This window comes from Globicephala melas, chromosome 3 (genome assembly GCF_963455315.2).
Source record: "Globicephala melas chromosome 3, mGloMel1.2, whole genome shotgun sequence".
In the NCBI taxonomy this organism is placed as follows: Eukaryota; Metazoa; Chordata; class Mammalia; order Artiodactyla; family Delphinidae; genus Globicephala; species Globicephala melas.
Genome location: NC_083316.1, coordinates 151,773,088 through 151,792,552, shown reverse-complemented (window position 1 = coordinate 151,792,552; position 19,465 = coordinate 151,773,088). Strand labels below are relative to the sequence as shown.

The window sequence follows — 19,465 nt, the reverse complement described above, 5'->3', positions numbered from 1 at the left end:
ACTATGCACCCAGCAATTCTCATTTATCATTACATCATATCACTGTTGGGTATGACCTGGGGCTTATTTTTCCTCTGACTTCTGCTTTAGTCTGAGCCTTTCAGGGATTTGTTTCTGAGTGCTAGAGGAAGCAGATCAATGGTTCTCAACCCCGGCTGTACATCAGAATCACCTGAGGAGTTATAAAATACAGAACCTCCTACCCACCCACAGGCCTGGAGATTCTGATTCAGTATGTATGGGGGGAGGCTCTTGGCATCCAATTTTTTTAAAAAGCTCCACAGGTGATTCTGATGAACAGCCAGGGTTGAAAACAAATGCATCATATAGCTAGTTAGTATTTTATTGTAATTACAGGTCTGAGTGAGTTTGTTTTTGGGGGGAGAAGAGGTAAGACAGGATAACAAAAAAAGAGGTATCCTGACACAAGCAAGAGGTAACTGACTAATTTCAACAGTCACACAGGAAAAAGGAAGCATTTATCTGATACCCCAAGTACCAGAAACTGCTAAGAATATTTATATATTTTGTTTTTCTTTTAAACCTCATACTGACAATGAGGCAGGTATTAATTACTATCTCCTTGTTATAGCTGTAGAATCTGAGGCTCAGAAATGGGAAGTGAGCGGGCCAAATGCCAAACAGAGCCATGTCTGTGTTCTGTTCAATCGCCTGTGCTCTTTACACTAGGTCACAACACAGAAAAATAAATAAAAACATCAGCCTTTAGTATTGGTAACTGTACTTAACCTCAACACAATTAGTGACCTTACACTCTTCATTCAATAAGGGAATTCTGCTCATAAACTCTCATGAGGCAAATGTTCCTCACAACACCTTTACCGCATAATTCAATTAACAGAAGATGCCTGTCTCTTCAAAAAAAACCGACACATCACATACATCTATGCTCCTTACTGTACTTCTTTACCTGGGTCAAAACTAATCAATGCTGTTAAAAGGCAAGTCACCAACGGATAATATTAAACTTAAGTCTAGAGTTAGCTCATGTGGAAAACACAGATACTTTCAGAAAACACAGTAAAACAATTTGTATATAGTCTTTTGCAATTAAAAAAAGAACAATTTTTACTCTAAACTTTACATGTACCTTACAAAAAAAAAAAAACAACAGCTCTTTGCCACACCTAAGTGATTTTCTCAAGAGAACAAAAAGACTAGAACATCTGGCCTTCTATTCTAGTGTCTTTTCCCTAAAGCCATGCTGTCTTTCCAGTCTTAGTATCATACAACCCCATCCCTCATACAATGCAGAGGCCCAGGATGCAAGAATTTTGGTACAGGCTGTGGTGACCTACAGACTTCATACCTGGATTATTTTGAAGCAAATCCCCAGATACCATTCATAATATTTCAGTATGTATCTCCAAAGAAACTTTTAATTAACATTATCCACTACTAGACTATTCTAAAGAACAGAAATAATTTCATGACAGCCCAAACACAGGTAAGTGCCTTCCTTCCCCCTTGCCTCCTCCACATGTGACACCAACTTTTCTCCCCCTCTAACAATGTATTTTACATTTATTGGTTTAGGTGATCTCTCCCTCTGGACTTCTGAAAATCCTTCTCTTCAAACTCCATCCCAGGGACTTCCCTGGTGGTCGAGGGGTTAAGAATCTGCCTTCCAATGCAGGGGACGCAGGTTCGATCCATGGTATGGGAACTAAGATCGCACATGCCGCGGGGGCAACTAAGCCCTTACACCACATCTAGAGAGCCCTCGTGCCGCAACTACTGAGCCCATGCACTCTGCCACAACTAGAGAGAAGCCTGCACGCTGCAACGAAGACCCCATGTGCTGCAACTAAGTCTGGACACCGCCAAATAAATAAATAAATAAATATTTTAAAAAGAAGAAGAAAGAAACTCCATGCCAAAGGTAGTTTCCATTGTGTTCCTCAGAAAGTGTCCTGGAGAGTCCCCTCAGGTGCTGCCCAAGAGAGTGAGAAGAAAACCTGCCTGCTCTCTATCCCAAATTAAAGCAGCTCCATCTTTTTTCTGTTCTATACTGGTGTTCTGTATGAGATTCCATTTGAAGCTTAAAAGTAAAAAACCAAGTCCAAGGGACTGCCTTGGTGGTCCAGTGGTAAAGAATCTGCCTTCCGGGCTTCCCTGGTGGTGCAGTGGTTGCGAGTCCGCCTGCCGATGCAGGGGACACGGGTTCGTGCCCCAGTCCGGGAAGATCCCACATGCCGCGGAGCGGCTGGGCCTGTGAGCCATGGCCGCTGACCCTGCGCTCTGCAACGGGAGAGGCCACAACGGTGAGAGGCCCACGTACCACAAAAAAAAAAAAAAAAAAAAAAGAATCTGCCTTCCAATGCAGGGGACGTGGGTTCGAGCCCTGGTCAGGGAACTAAGATCCCACATGCCACGGGGCAACTAAGCCTGAGTCCTGCAACTACTGAGCCCAACTACTGAGCTCAACGAGAGAGCCCGCATGCCGCAACTAAGACCCGGTGCAACCAAATAAATATTTTTTAAAAAATAAAATAAAATAGATAGGGAATTCCCTGGCAGTCCAGTGGTTAGAACTCTGATCTCACTGCTGAGGGTCCAGGTTCAATCCCTGGTCTGGGATCTAAGATACCCTAAGCCATGCAGTGCAGCAAAAAAAAAAAAGAAAGAAAGAAGAAAAAAAAAGAAATAGATTACCAACAAGGACCTACTATATAGCACAGGGAACTCTGCTCAGTGCTCTGTAATAACCTAAATGGGAAAAGAATTTGAAAAGAATAGATACATGTATATGTATAACTGACTCACAACATCGTTTATCAACTCCACTCCAATATAAAATAAAAATTTTTTAAATCCAGTTATTAAGATCTTTTTATATTAAAAAACAGCAGGGGGACAAGCCTCTTAAGATAGCCTCATCCACCAGAGGGCAAACAGCAGAAGAAAGAAGAACTACAGTCCTGCAACCTGTGGAACAAAAACCACATTCACAGAAAGACAGACAAGATGAAAAGGCAGAGGGCTATGTACCAGATGAAGGAACAAGATAAAACCCCAGAAAACAACTAGATGAAGGGGAGATAGGAAACCTTTCACTAAAAGAATTCAGAATAATGATAGTGAAGATGATCCAGGACCTGGGAAAAAGAATGGAGGCAAAGACCAAGAAGATGCAAGAAATGTTTAACAAAGACCTAGAAGAATTAAAGAACAAACAAACAGATGAACAATACAATAACTGAAATGAAAAATACACTAGAAGGAATCAATAGCAGAATATCTGAGGCAGAAGAAAGGATAAGTGACCTGGAAGACATAATGGTGGAATTCTCTGCCATGGAACAGAATAAAGAAAAAAGAATGAAAAGAAATGAAAACAGCCTAAACGCAACAACATTCACATTATAGGGGTCCCAGAAGGAGAAGAGAGAGAGAAAGGACCAGAGAAAATATTTGAACAGATTATAGTCGAAAACTTCCCTAACATGGGAAAGGAAAGCACAGAGAGTCCGAGGCAGGATAAATACAAGGAGAAACACGCCAAGACACATAGCAATCAAATTGACAAAAATCAAAGACAAAGAAAAATTATTGAAAGAAACAATGGAAAAACGACAAATAACATACAAGGAAACTCCCATAAGGTTAACACCTGATTTCTCAGCAGAAACTCTACAAGCCAGAAGGTAGTGGCATGATTTATTTAAAGTGATGAAAGGGAAGAACCTACAACCAAGATTACTCTACCCAGCAAGGATCTCATTCAGATTTGACGGAGAAATCAAAAGCTTTACAGACAAGCAAAAGCTAAGAGAATTCAGCACCACCGAACCAGCTCTACAACAAATGCTAAAGGAACTTCTCTAAGTGGGAAACACAAGAGAAGAAAAGGACCTACAAAAAACAAACCCATAACAATAAAGAAAATGGTAATAGGAACATACATATTGATAATTATCTTTTTTTTTTTTTTTTTTTTTTGCGGTATGTGGGCCTCTCACTGTTGTGGCCTCTCCCGTTGCGGAGCACAGGCTCCGGACGCGCAGGCTCAGCAGCCATGGCTCACGGGCCCAGCCGCTCCGCGGCATGTGGAATCTTCCTGGACTGGGGCACGAACCCGCGTCCCCTGCATCGGCAGGCGGACTCTCAACCACTGCGCCACCAGGGAAGCCCATTGATAATTATCTTAAATGTGAAAGGATTAAATGCTCCAACCAAAATACACAGGCTTAAAAAAAAAAGACACAGGCTTGCTATAATGGATACAAAAACAAGACCCATATATATGCTGTCTACAAGAGACCCACTTCAGATGTAGGGACACACAGACTGAAAGTGAGAGGATGGAAAAAGATATTCCATGCAAATGGAAATCAAAAGAAAGCTTGAGTAGCAATATTCATATCAGATAAAATAGAGTTTAAAATAAAGAATGCTACAAGAGACAAGGAAGGACACTACGTAATGATCAAGGGATCAATCCAAGAAGAAGATATAACAATTACAAATATACATGCACCCAACATAGGAGCACCACAATACATAAGGCTAACAGCTATAAAACAGGAAATCGACAGTAACATAATAATAGTGGGGGACTTTAACTCCTCACTTACACCAATGGACAGATCACCCAAACAGAAAATTAATAAGGAAACACAAGCTTTAAATGACACAATAGATAAGATAGATTTAATTGATATTTATAGGACATTCCACCCAAAAACAGCAGACTACACTTTCTTCTCAAGTGCACATGGAACATTCTCCAGGATACATCATATCTTGGGTCACAAATCAAGCCTCAGTAAATTTAAGAAAATTGAAATCATATCAAGCATATTTTCAGACCACAACACTATGAGATTAGATGTCAATTAAAAGGAAAAAAAAACACAAACACATGGAGACTAAACAATACGTTACTAAATAACCAAGAGATCACTGAAGAAATCAAAGAGGAAATCAAAAAATACCTACAGACAAATGACAACGAAGACACGATGATCCAAAACCTATGGGATGCAGCAAAAGCAGTTCTAAGAGGGAAGAAGTTTATAGCAATACAAGCTTACCTCAAGAAACAAGAAAAATCTGAAATAAACAATCTAACATTACACCTAAAGGAACTAGAGGAAGAAGAACAAACAAAACCCAAAGTTAGCAGAAGGAAAGAAATCATAAAGATCAGAGCAGAAATAAATGAAATAGAAACAAAGAAAACAAGAGCAAAAATCAATAAAAAGAAATGCTGGCTCTTTGAGAAGATAAACAAAATCGATAAACCATTAGCCAGAATCATCAAGAAAAAGAGGGAGAGGACTCAAATCAGTAAAATTAGAAATGAAAAAGGAGAAGTTACAGGATTCCCTGGTGGCACAGTGGTTAAGAATCTGCCTGCCAATGAAAGGGACACGGGTTCAAGCTCTGGTCCGGGAAGATCCCACATGCCATGGAGCAACTAAGCCTGTGCGCCACAACTACTGAGCCTGTGCTCTAGAACCCGCGAGCCACAACTACTGAATCCCACGCACTTAGAGCCCATGCTCCACAACAAGAGAAGCTACCACAACGAGAAGCCCCCACTCGCCACAACCAGAGAAAAGCCTGCACACGGCAATGAAGACCCGATGCAGTCAGAAACAATAAATTAATAAATTAATAAAATAATAAAATAAATAAATTTTAAAAAAAAGAAGTTACAACAGACACTGCAGAAATACAAAGCATCCTAAGAGACTACTACAAGCAACTCTATGCCAATAAAATGGACAACCTGGAAGAAATGGACAAGTTCTTAGAAAGGTATAACTTTCCAGACTGAACCACGAAGAAATAGAAAATATGAACAGACCAATCACAAGTACTGAAATTGGAACTGTGATTAAAGATCTTCCAACAAACAAAAGTCCAGGACCAGATGGCTTCACAGGTGAATTCTATCAAACATTTAGAGAAGAGCTAACACCCATCCTTCTCAAACTCTTCCAAACAATTGCAGAGGAAGGAACACTCCCAAACTCATTCTATGAGACCACCATCACCTTGATACCAAAACCAAAGATACTACAAAAAAAGAAAATTACAGACCAATATCACTGATGAATATAGATGCAAAAATCCTCAACAAAATACTAGCAAACAGAATCCAACAGCACATTAAAAGGATCATAACACCATGATAAAGTGGGATTTATCCCAGGGATGCAAGGATTCTTCAATATATGCAAATAAATCAATGTGATACACCATATTAACAAATTGAAGGATAAAACCCGTATGATCATCTAAATAGATGCAGAAAAAGCTTTTGACAGAATTCAACACCCATTTATGATAAAAACTCTCCAGAAACTGAGCAAAGAGGGAACCTACCTCAACATAATAAAGGCCATATACGACAAACCCACGGCAAACATGATTCTCAATGGTGAAAAACTGAAAGCATTTCCTGTAAGATCAGGAACAAGACAAGGATGTCCACTCTCGTCACTATTATTCAACATAGTTTTGGAAGTCCTAGCCACGGCACTCAGAGAAGAAAAGGAAATAAAAGGAATACAAATTGGAAAAGAAGAAGTAAAACTGTCACTGTTTCCAGATGACATGATACCATACATAGAGAATCCTGAAGATGCCACCAGAAAACTTCTAGAGCTAATCTATGAATTTGGTAAAGTTGCAGGATACAAAATTAATGCTCAGAAATCTCTTGCATTCCTATACACTAATGATGAAAAATCTGAAAGAGAAATTAAGGAAACACTCCCATTTACCACTGCAACAAAAAGAATAAAATACCTAAGAATAAACCTACCTACAGAGACAAAAGACCTGTATGCAGAAAACTATAAGACACTGATGACGGCTTCCCTGGTGGCGCGGTGGTTAAGAATCCGCTTGCCAATGCAGGGGACATGGGTTCGAGCCCTGCTCTGGGAAGATCCCACATGCCGTGGAGCAACTAAGCCCATGCGCCACAACTACTGAGCCTGCGAGCCACAACTACTGAGCCCAAGTGCCACAACTACTGAAGCCCACACACCTCAACTACTGAAGCCCACGCGCCTAGAGCCCATGCTCCACAACAAGAAAGCCACCGCAATGAGAAGCCCGCGCACTGCAACGAAGAGTGGCCCCTGCTCACCGCAACTAGAGAAAGCCCGCGTGCAGCAACAAAAGACCCAAGTCAGCCAAAAATAAAAATAAATAAATAAAATTAAAAAAAAAAAGACACTGATGAAAGAAATGAAAGATGATACCAACAGATGGAGAGATATACCATGTTCTTGGATTGGAAGAATCAATATTGTGAAAATGACTGTACTATCCAAAGCAATCTACAGATTCAATGCAATTCCTATCAAATTACCAATGGCATTTTATACACAAGTAGAACAAAAAAGCTTAAAATTTGTAGGAGACACAAAAGACCCCGAATAGCCAAAGCAGTCTTGAGGGAAAAAAAACAGAGCTGGAGGAATCAGACTCCCTGACTTCAGAGTATAACTACAAAGCTACAGTAGTCAAAACAATATGGTACTGGCAAAAAAACAGAAATATAAATCAATGGAACAGGATAGAAAGCCTAGAGATAAACCCATGCACCTATGGTCAACTAATCTATGACAAAGGAGGCAAGGATATACAATGGAGAAATGAAAGTCTCTTCAATAAGTGGTGCTGGGAAAACTGGACAGCTACATGTAAAAGAATGAAATTAGAACACTCCCTAACACCATACACAAAAATAAACTCAAAATGGATTAGAGACCTAAATGTAAGACCAGACACCATAAAACTGTTAGAGGAAAACATAGAAAAACTCTCTTTGACGGAAATCACAGCAAGATCTTTTTTGATCCACCTCCTAGAGTAACGGAAATAAAAACAAAAATAAACAAATGGGACCTAATGAAACTTAAAAGCTTTTGCAAAGCAAAGGAAACTACAAACAAGAAGAAATGACAACCCTCAGAATGGGAGAAAATATTTGCAAATGAATCAACAGACAAAGGATTAATCTCCAAAATATAAAATCAGCTCATGCAGCTCAATATTAAAAAAACAAACAACCCAATCCAAAAATGGGCAGAAGACCTAAATAGACATTTATCCAAAGACATACAGATGGCCAAGAAGCACATGAAAAGCTGCTCAACATCACTAATTATTAGAGAAATGCAAATCAAAACTACAATGAGGTATCACCTCACACCAGTTAGAATGGGCATCATCAGAAAATCTACAAACAACAAATGCTGGAGAGGGTGTGGAGAAAAGGGAACTCTCTTGCAGTACTGGTGGGAATGTAAACTGATACAGCCAACTAAGGAGAACAGTACGGAGGTCCCTTAAAAAACTAAAAATAGAATTACCATATGACCCAGCAATCCCACTACTGGGCATATACCCAGAGAAAACCATAATTCAAAATGACACACGGAGAAAAAAAAAAAGACACATGCACCCAAATGTTCATTGCAGCACTATTTACAACAGCCACTACATGGAAGCAACCTAAACGCCCAACAACAGACAAATGGATAAAGAAGCCTGCACACCGCAACGAAGAGTAGCCCCCACTCGCCGCAGCTAGAGAAAGCCTGCGTGCAGCAACAAAGACTCAATGCAGCCAAAAATAAATACATAAAAATAAATTTATAGGGCTTCCCTGGTGGCGCAGTGGTTGAGAGTCCGCCTGACGATGCAGGGGACACGGGTTAGTGCCCCCGTCTGGGAAGATCCCACATGCCGCAGAGCAGCTGGGCCTGTGAGCCATGGCCGCTGAGCCTGCGCATCCAGAGCCTGTGCTCCTCAACGGGAGAGGCCACAACAGTGAGAGGCCCGCGTACCGCAAATAAATAAATAAATTTATAAAAATGGTCCACATCAAAAAAAAAAAAATCTTTAGGGACTTCCCTGGTGGTCCAGGGCTAAGACTCCGCACTCCCAATGCAGGGGTCCTGAGTTCGACCCCTGGTCAGGGAACTAGATCCCACATGCCGCAACTAAGAGTTCACATGTTGCAACTAAAGATCCCACGTGCCGCCACGAAGACCCAGAGCAGACAAAATAAATAAATAAATAAAAATTTTTAAATCTTTTAAAATAAAACATGTAAGTGTTACAAATGTAATAAGTAATACCATTTTCAAGCAGGAAACAAAAAAGAATGACTCTAAAATCTTAACTGAAATAAATATTTCTTTGGAAGACATCTTGAGAGAGTATAATTAGAGCAGAGAGGAAAATCTGGGCATTCGTATAAAGAGTTTCCTCTCACCCTAGTCAGTGTGAATGCACAATCTAATACTGAATTTAAATAAAGAAGAAGAAGAAAAAAAGAAAGGAAACCTGAATGGCAGACCCTCAGGATGTCCAGGATTCGATCATAAGCTCACAGACTTCGCACAATTACTGAAACTACTGTAGCCTTTACTCAAGCTGGTTCCTCTGCCTAACATGCTCTTTCAATTCCTTTCTCCCCTATAAAAAAGAATGAGATAATGCCATTTGCAGCAACATGGATGGACCTAGAGATTATTATACTAGTGAAGTCAGGCAGAGAAAGACAATCATATGATGTCCTGTATATGTGGAATCTTAAAAAAAAAAAAAAAGGATATAAATGAACTTATTTACAAAACAGACTCAGACACAGAAAACAAACTTATGGTTACTAAAGGGGAAAGGGAGGTGGGGATAAATTAGGAGTTTGGAATTAAAATACATACACTACTACATATAAAATAGATAACCAACAAGCACAGGGAACTATCTTGTAATAATCTATAATGGAAAAGAATACATGTATAACTGAATCACTTTGCTGTGCATCTGAAGCACATTATAAATCAACTATATTTCGATAAAAATTTAAAAAATAAAAAGATATTAGCACATGCCAAGAAAAAAAATTCCTCTCTCCTACTCTCATCACCACACTCCCAGCCCCTTTTATGTCCCAGTTAACTTTGGATTCCCAGTCTCCACATCACTTTCTTAAGGAAGACTCCCTGAGCACCAAACTAGATCAAGTCTCCCCAGGATGCATGCTACGAGTTCCCTACACTTCTCCTCTTCCTCTCCCCCGCCCCTGTGGTGCGGCTTGAGGGATCTTAGCTCCCCAACCAGGGATCGAACCAGGGCCCCGGGGAGTGAAAACTCGGAGTCCTAACCACTGGAGCACCAGGGAATTCCCTACTTCTCTTCTTCCTAATCCTCAGTTTAACTGCTGTTACATAAGTATTGTGGAATATCTTATTAATTGTTTGTCTTCCCCACAGGACTCGGAAGATCCATGAGGGTCACTTTATTCCCAGTGCTTAAAATACTGTCTGGCACACTGTTAATGCTCAATATTTGTTGAATAATGAACGAATAAATGAAAGATTTAAAAAATAATGAGATACTGTAAAAGTTTTTATCTTCCACTTCAGTCCTTGCAACATAAAGCAACTTTAAGTCGTAATTATATGTAGGTGGGAAAACAGAGCATGCAATGCAAAGGGAAAGTCTGAATGCACAAAGGTGCAAAGCATCTGCTGAAGTGTCACACATATTTAAAAATCATAGCCAGTGTGCACTTTCTCCTCCAGTTGCCAGTAGTCTACTAGGAATATTCCAGAAATTTAACTAATCTCCTTCAGTGGTGTATGGTTTGACTCCCACAAAGAAATAGGAATAACAAAATACAAAGAGCAGTTGAGAAAAGAAAAGCCATAGCATCTGCTAAGAGGCTCCTGATACAAATATGAAGGGAACAGAAAACAAGTCTCACACTTTATGCACATTTCTTAGATTCTCAAAGCTAAACCTGCTGGATTTATGGAAATTGTGTATCCAAAGTTTCTGGTGAACAAACAGGCTCAAACACCAATTTGAATGATGAAGGAAGAGCCCAAAGGTCTTAGGTCTACTGAGTCAAGTAAGTATGTTGAGCTAATAGGTAACATTCATAACTTGAAAACCCAATGTTTGTGGGCCAGTATTTGAATTTTTAAAGAAAAATCTTGACATTTTAAAAATTGGGACCAAGTTGAATCTCAGGTTTACAGGAAAAAAACATTTCTGAGAACCTTCAACCATGTGCCAAGCCTTTTTACATATAATATAAATGGAATTACAATAAATGCTAATAGGTGGGTATTACCTCCATTTACTACTGAGAAACCCAAAACCAAATTTCCAATGTGACACCATTAATTGTCAAGCTCAATTCTGACTAATCCCCAAAGTTTGGGTACCCATCATCTTGCTCTATGCAAAAAGTTGGGCCTGGGCTCTGGACTAAGTTCTAGAGTGAAAGAATCCTGAGCTCATCACCAGAGGATTTTTTGCAAAATAAACATTTAAAAAAATTTTTAAGTTGTTATAAGCTCTTCCAAGACAATCCTTTTAGATTTATACTGTACTAATCAGGAAAAGTAATGACAAAACCTATTTTAAACATTTCAGGTAAATGCAGACAGTGTTCTGGATTTGCAATGATAAAAACTGAAAGAATAGTTTTAAACAGTTCAATTTCAAAACACTGAGTTTGAAGACAGTGAAATGAAGAAAAAGTAGAATTTTCTAATTTGAATGTTCACATCGCAAGTAAGCTTTACTGTAAAATGCAGACAGGATATATCACTTGCCATTCTGGAGATTAATTTTTTAAAACTTTACCCTGCCTATTATTTTAAATGACATACAAAATATCCTTTTCCACGTGGTTTAAATGATATACTACATATTACTGTCAAAGCTTTAAGATTATTTGCCCTTGCAAGAATTACCCTGAATGAGACTTTTTAAATGCTATTACTTTCTATAACATACATGCATTCAAATTATCTTTCTACTCACCACAGAAAACTAATCTTAATCTTTTGTGACCATATAGTTGATGACACAGCCCAAAAACAAAATCAATAAAATAATAAATATGTACAAGCTATACACTGATAAGTTAAAAACCAAATAACCATTTTGGCTATTGGTGCCTTGAATGTATAATAATTTCCTACAACTGACTCAGTCTCTGGAAAGTCCCTACTTATTTTAATTTATATCTCTAAAGTATAAATCTAGCTTTCCTCTCTGCAGGAGGATCAAGATGAGAAATGACCTAGATATTTCTCTAACAATACTCATTCTTTCCTCCTAAAAATATCTGCTGCTTACCTACTTATGAGAAACTGTAGTAGGACTCAAGGATACAAAATAAAGACAACACAATCCCAAGCTTGAAGTTGTAAGTTTACTCGGGGATACAGGACAGAACAATAATCAAAACATATTATGAAAAATGCTGTAACAGTATTATGGGAACACAGAACTTTTTATCCACGTTTCTGAAAACCAAGGAAAAGTATTAAGAGAGTAAGAAGAAATGCTAACCAAATGACAATATGAATATCAGACTACCTATAAACATCCTTCCGATTAACCAGAAAAGTTGTATTTGTAGTTAATTTAACTAATGAATTACTGTTTTCATTCATTAAAACTTAAAATATGAGATGTGCTTATGAACAAAATAGTATTTTGACATACACACCAGAACTTGTAAACAAGTATTGTCCTTACAAGACCATTTAATAACTCTTAGGATAATATACACAGTAGAGCGATAAACTTTTTCTGTTAAGGGCCAAACAGTAAATATTTCATAGTCTTTTTCCCAACTATTCCAACAGACCTTCATACATGGTCACTGAGATCTGAATTTCATATTAGTTTAACATGTTATAAAATATCTTCCTTTTGATTTTGTCTCATCCATTCAAAAACATAAAAACTGTTCTTGGCTCAAGGGCTGTTACAAACACAGGTGGTGGCCAGATTTATCTGCAGTTTGTCAAAAACTACCATTAACAAGTCAATTCTACATATTACATGATAAAAACCTTTCATGTTAATTCCAAACCACATGTAGAACCTAAACTGCGATCTATTAGTTTAACTTCTCCACCAGATTCAATCCTTACTTGATTTTCCCTAATAAAAACAAGGTCTGAAGACTATTACAAAAAATAAACTCCAAAAATATTTTGAGGAAAGGTTCTAACAGTCAAACGTGTCTCGAGTGACAACAGAAGAAATGAGGGAGTAGGGAACTTCAAGGGCCAGTACCTCCACAAAAATAGCAGATGAACAAGGGAAAAACTATCACAAAGAACTACACAAAAAACTATGAGAACTGGGGAAACTACTAAAAAGGTCTGGAACAACCAAGCAAATGCTTAATCAAGAAAAGGGCAAAGAGGGGCTTCCTTGGTGGCGCAGTCGTTAAGAATCCGCCTGCCAACGCAGGGGACACGGGTTCGAGCCCTGGTCCGGGAAGATCCCACATGCCACAGAGCTACTCAGCCTGTGCGCCACAACTACTGAGGTGCTCTAGAGCCCGTGAGCCACAACTACTGAGCCTATGTGCCACAACTACTGAGCCCGCATGCCGTAACTACTTAAGCCCACACGCCTAGAGCCCGCGCTCTGCAACGAGAAGCCACCACAATGAGAAGCCCATGCACTACGACAAAGAGTAGCCCCTGCTCACCACAAATAGAGAAAGCCCGCATGCAGCAACAAAGACCCAATGCAGCCAAAAATAAATAAATAAATAAATTTATTTTTAAAAAAGAAAGAAAGAAAAGGGCAAGGATAGCTAGCTAGTGGGAAGCAGCCACATAGCACAGGGAGATCATAGCGGTGCTTTGTGACCACCTAGAGGGGTGGGATAGGGAGGATGGGAGGGAGACGCAAGAGGGAGGAGATATGGGGATATATGTATATGTATAGTTGATTCACTTTGTTATAAAGCAGAAACTAACACACCATTGTAAAGCAATTATACTCCAATAAAGATGTTAAAAAAAAAAGAAAAGGGCAAGGCTGCTGGCTTTGTAAACTCGGACTGTGGGACATGAGTAGACAACGGGTGCCCCTGAGGCTGGGACAGGTCTGGCCTTAGCAGCTGTGGGCTGTGCGGGAGTATGCACGCGGAGGCTGGGCCGGGGTCCAGGCTGCTTCCATAGCTCACATGGCGCGACTACTCCAGTCCTGGTACCTGACTTCACTGGATCTGAGCTGGTGGATCTGTGCTGGTGGCTTTGTAAACACAGCACCTGAGGGTCACCAGGGTCTATTGCCAGCATTCCTAAGGTTGAGCAGGGAACAAGGACAGTGCCAACAACAGTGTACTTTGTGAGCCCACACAATGGGTTTCAGGTGACACCACAGAGCGCGCTCCCTGGTGGACAGCTCCAGTGGAGGAATACTCAGTAGCTCCTCTCCCAGTGGAAGCGCTCCAATCCTGCCGACCTCACACAGCAGCTTAGAAACGGATCTGGGACCTTCTACTCCAAAAACTAAGGAGCGGATTCTGCCCCTAACAGGGCTGTGACAACCACAGAGCAAAGAGGAGGCCCCGCTCAACTTCCAGTGTGGGCTCTGGTCACCACAACACCAGTTACACCCCCTATCAAGGGGATATCGGCCAGCACACATTGAGGAAAGAGGTGGCAGGCATCCATACTAAAAACAGCCCTCACACCAAAAAATACTAAACCTATGCAGGCTACACAGGGACACTCCCACATAAAAATACCCCTCTAAGACCACAGCAGACAACTGTTTTCCTAAACTCATAGAGTAAGAGAAATATAAGTAAAATGGAGAAGCAAAAGAACCACTACCAATTAAAAGATCAAGAGCATTCTCCTGAAAGAAGGAACAATGAAACAGATCTCTTCAGTCTAATAGACACTGAGTTCAAAAAAGAGGTAATGAGGGCTTCCCTGGTGGCACAGTGGTTTGAGAGTCCGCTTGCCAATGCAGGGAACACAGGTTCGTGCCCCGGTCCGGGAAGATCCCACATGCCGCAGAGCGGCTGGGCCCGTGAGCCATGGCCGCTGAGCCTGCGCGTCCGGAGCCTGTGCTCCACAACGGGAGAGGCCACAACAGTGAGAGGCCTGCGTACCGCAGAAAAAAAAAAAAAAGAAAGGCTATCAATAGAAATGTAGATTACCGTAAAAAAAGAAAGGCTATCAATAGAAATGTAGATTACTGTAAAAAGGAACTAGAAACTATAAAGAGGAGCCAAGAAAAATTAGAAAACTCACTTGCTGGATAAAACCTGAGCTAAAGACAATAAACTGCAGACTGAATAATGCAGAAGACGGAATAATGGAAATCACCCAATCAGAACAGCAGACAGAAAGCCAGATAAAAAAACTGAAAGCAATATAAGAAACCTATGATAATATAAAGCGTGCTAATCTAAACATAACAGAGATTCCAGAAAGAGAAGAGAAAAGGGGAACAAAAGTATATCTGAAGACATTATGGCTGAACACTTCCCAAACCTCACGAAGTAAACAGATATCCAGGTACAAGAAACACAGAGGGTCCCAAACAAGATGAACCCAAACAAATCTATACCAAGACATATTATAATTAAAATGACAGGGACTTCCCTGATCGCACAGTGGTTATGAATCCGCCTGCCAGGGTTTCCCTGGTGGCGCAGTGGTTAAGAATCCACCTGCCAATGCAGGGGACATGGGTTCAAGCCCTGGTCCGGGAAGATCCCACATGCCATGGAGCAACTAAGGCCGTGCACCCCAACTACTGAGCCTGCGCTCTAGAGCCTGCAAGCCACAACTACTGAGTCCACGTGCCACAACTACTGAAACCCGCATGCCTAGAGCCCGTGCTCAACAACAAGAGAAGCCACCGCTCGCCACAACTAGAGAAAGACTGCACGCAGCAACGAAGACCCAACACAGCCAACAATAAACAAATAAATAAATATTTATTTTAAAAAAGATTCTGCACGCAACAATAAAGATCTCACGTGCCACAACTAAGACTCGATGTAGCGAAATAAATAAATAAATCTTAAAAAAAAAAAGGACACATAAATCGACAGAACAGAACTAAGAGCCCAGAGATAAATCTATATCTGTTCTCAACAAGGGTGCCAAGACCATTCAATAGGGAAAGAATAGTCTTCAACAAATGGTGCTGGAACAACTGGGTACCCACATGCAAAAGATGTTTGGCCCCTACCTCACATCATGTACAAAAATTCAAAATGCATCAAAGACCTAAGTGTAAGACGTAAGAACATAACTTTTAGCAGAAAACACAGGAGTAAATCTTCATCTTGAATTAGGCAATGGTTTCTTAGATATGACACCACAAGGCAAAGAAAAAAAATAGATATATTGGACTTCATCAAGATTAAAAACCTTTGGAATGTCCCTGGTGGTCCAGTGGACTCTGTGCTTTCACTGCTGATGGCCAGGGTTCGATCCCTGAACAGGGTACTAGGATCCCACAAGCTGCACGGCATGGCCAAATACAAAAACATTTAAAAAACAAGAGAACAAAAAAAATTTTGTGCTTCAAGGATACCATCAAGAAAATGAAAAAACCCACAGAATGGAAGAAAATATTTGCAAATCATATCTGATAAGGGACTTAATCCAGAATATATAAGGAACTACAACTCAACAATAAAAATAGCCCAATTTTTAAAAAATATGCAAAGGATTTACAACACAGACTCCAAAGTAGCTATACAAATGTCCAAAAAGCACATAAATGGATGCTCAACATCATCAGGGAAATATAAATCAAAACCACAATGAGATAACATGTAACACTCACCAGGATGGCTTAAAAAAAAAAAAAAAGCAAATGTTGGCAAGAATATGAAGAAATCACAACTGTAAAATGGTACAGCCACTGTGCAAAAACAGTCAGGCCATTCCTCAAAATGTTAAAACAGTCCCGTGGGGTTGGGACTCCACACTTTCACTGCTGAGGGCACAGACTCAATTCCTGGGTGGGAAACGAAGATCCCACAAGCTGCATGATGCGCCCCCCAAAAAAAGAAGAATCCCCACTGAATCCAGAAGAGGTATTTGTACACCTATGTTCATATCAGCATTATTCACAATAGCCAAAAGGTGGCCATCGACTGATAAATGGATAAAGAAAATGTGGTATACAGCAGAAAATCTTTAAAAAGGAAGAAAATTCTGACACGGACTACAACATGGGTGAACTCTTAAGGACATCACATTAAGTAAAATAAGGCAATCACAAAAAAGATAAATACTGTATAATTCTACATGAGGTATTCAGAGCAGTCAAATTCAGATACAGAAAGCAGAATGGTGGTTACCAGGGGCTGGGAGGAAGGGGAAAGTGGCAAGTTGTTCAATTGGTAAGTTTTCTAAGATGGAAAGAGTTCTGGAGAATGGCTGCACGAAATGTGAACACACTTAATGTTATTTGACTGTACACATCAAAATAGTTAGGATGGAGAGTTCCCTGGTGGCCTAGTGGTCAGGATGCCGGACTTTCACTGCCACGGCCCTGGGTTCAATCCCTGGTTGGGGATCTGAGATCCCGCAAGCCACATAGCACAGCCAAAAAAAAAAAAAAACAGTTAGAATGGTAAATTTTATGCTATGTATATTTTATCAAAATTAAATATAGAGGCTTCCCTGGTGGCGCAGTGGTTGAGAGTCCGCCTGCCGATACAGGGGACATGGGTTCGTGCCCCGGTCCGGGAGGATCCCACATGCTGCGGAGCGGCTGGGCCCGTGAGCCATGGCCGCTGAGCCTGCGCATCCGGAGCCTGCGCTCCGCAACAGGAGAGGCCCCAACAGTGAGAGGCCCGCGTACCGCAAAAAAAAAAAAAAAAAAAATTAAAACTAGGACTTCCCTGGTGGCGCAGTGGTTAAGAATCTGCCTGCCAATGCAGGGGATGGAAGATTCTACATGCCGCGGAGCAACTAAGCCTGTGCACCACAACTACTGAGCCCGCGTGCCACAACTACTGAAGTCCAGGCACCTAGAGCACATGCTCCGCAACAAAAGAAGCCACCGTAACGAGAAGCCCGCACACTGCATGAAGAGCTGCCACTGATCACCACAACTAGAGAAAGCCCACGCACAATAACAAAGACCCAATGCAGCCAAAAAATAATAATTAATTAATTAATTTTTTAAAAAGTTAATGGGGGGACTTCCCTGGTGGCACAGTGATTAAGAATCCACCTGCCAATGCAGGGGACACAGGTTCGAGCCCTGGTCCAGGAAGATCCCACATGCCGCGGAGCAACTAGGCCCATGAGCCACAACTACTGAGCCTGAGCTCTAGAGCCCGTGAGCCACAACTACTGAAGCCCACATGCCTAGAGCCTGTGCTCCACAACAGGAGAAGCCACTGCAATGAGAAGCCTGTGCACCGCAACAAAGAGTAGCCCCCACTCACTGCAACTAGAGAAAGCCCGCAGACAACAACGAAGACCCAATGCAGCCAAAAAATAAATAAATAAATTTATTAAAAAAATAAAATAAAAATAAAAAGTTAATGGGGCGGGCTTCCCTGGTGGCACAGTGGTTGAGAGTCCGCCTGCCAATGCAGGGGACACGGGTTCATGCCCCGGTCCGGGAAGATCCCACATGCCGCGAAGCGGCTAGGCCCGTGAGCCATGGCCGCTGAGCCTGCGCATCCGGAGCCTGTGCTCCACAATGGGAGAGGCCACAACAGTGAGAGGCCCACGAACCGCAAAAAAAAAAAAGTTAATGGGGCTTCTCTGGTGGTCCAGTGGGTAAGATTCCATGCTCCCAATGCAAGGGGCCCAGGTTCAATCCCTGGTCAGGGAACTAGATCCCACATGCATTCCACGACTAAGAGTTCGAATGCCGCAAGTAAGAGTCCTCATGCCACAACTAAAGTTCCTGCATGCCACAACGAAGATCATGTATGCCGCAACTAAGACCCAGAGCAGCCAAAAATAAATAAATAAATAAATACGTTTTTTAAAGTGTCACTACTTTGTATACTTAAGCTTTCTCCTTTAATTAAAACTACTTATTTCTTATTGGGTGGGCGTGGTAACCAGTTGCCCTAGATGGCCCCCAGTGATCCACACTTCAGGGTATTCCCCTACCACATTGTATCTCCTTGGATCTCCTTGCTAGGTCTCTCCTCTCTTGGACAACTCACTCTGGGGGAAGCCAGCTACATACTGTGAGCAGCCCTATGGAGAGGCACACATAGCAAGGAACTGAGGCCTCCTTCAGCCAACAGCCATATGAGTGAGCCATACTGGACAAGGATCCTACAGCCTTCAGATGACTGCAGCAGTGATGGACATCTTGCTTGTAATCTCGTGAGAGACTGAGCCAGAACCATCCAGCTAAACCACTCCCTGATTCCTAACCCTGTGTGAGAGAAATGTTTATTGTTTTAGACTGCTCAGTTTGAGGGTAATTTGTTAGGCAGAATAGATAACTAATACAGGATTTCCCTGGTGGTCCAGTGGTTAAGACTCTGCACTCCCAATGCAGGGGGCCTGGGTTCGATCCCTGGTCAGGGAACTAGATCTCACATGCCGCAACTAAGAGCCTGCATGCCACAACTAGAAAAATCCTGCGTGCCGCAACTAAGACCCAGCTCCGCCAAATAAAT

General features: G+C 41.1%; 1 protein-coding gene and 1 non-coding gene across 8 annotated transcripts in view; one reads left to right on the top strand and one right to left on the bottom strand.

The window, feature by feature from the left end:
• The window catches only part of NSD1 (nuclear receptor binding SET domain protein 1), a 136,608-nt gene that overhangs the window by 101,938 nt on the left and 15,205 nt on the right, over nucleotides 1-19,465 (bottom strand). The gene's annotated exons all lie outside the window — the stretch shown is intronic.
• On the top strand, nucleotides 19,302-19,374 carry TRNAG-CCC (transfer RNA glycine (anticodon CCC)). Its single transcript has one exon. It is a non-coding gene; the product is annotated as a tRNA-Gly (tRNA).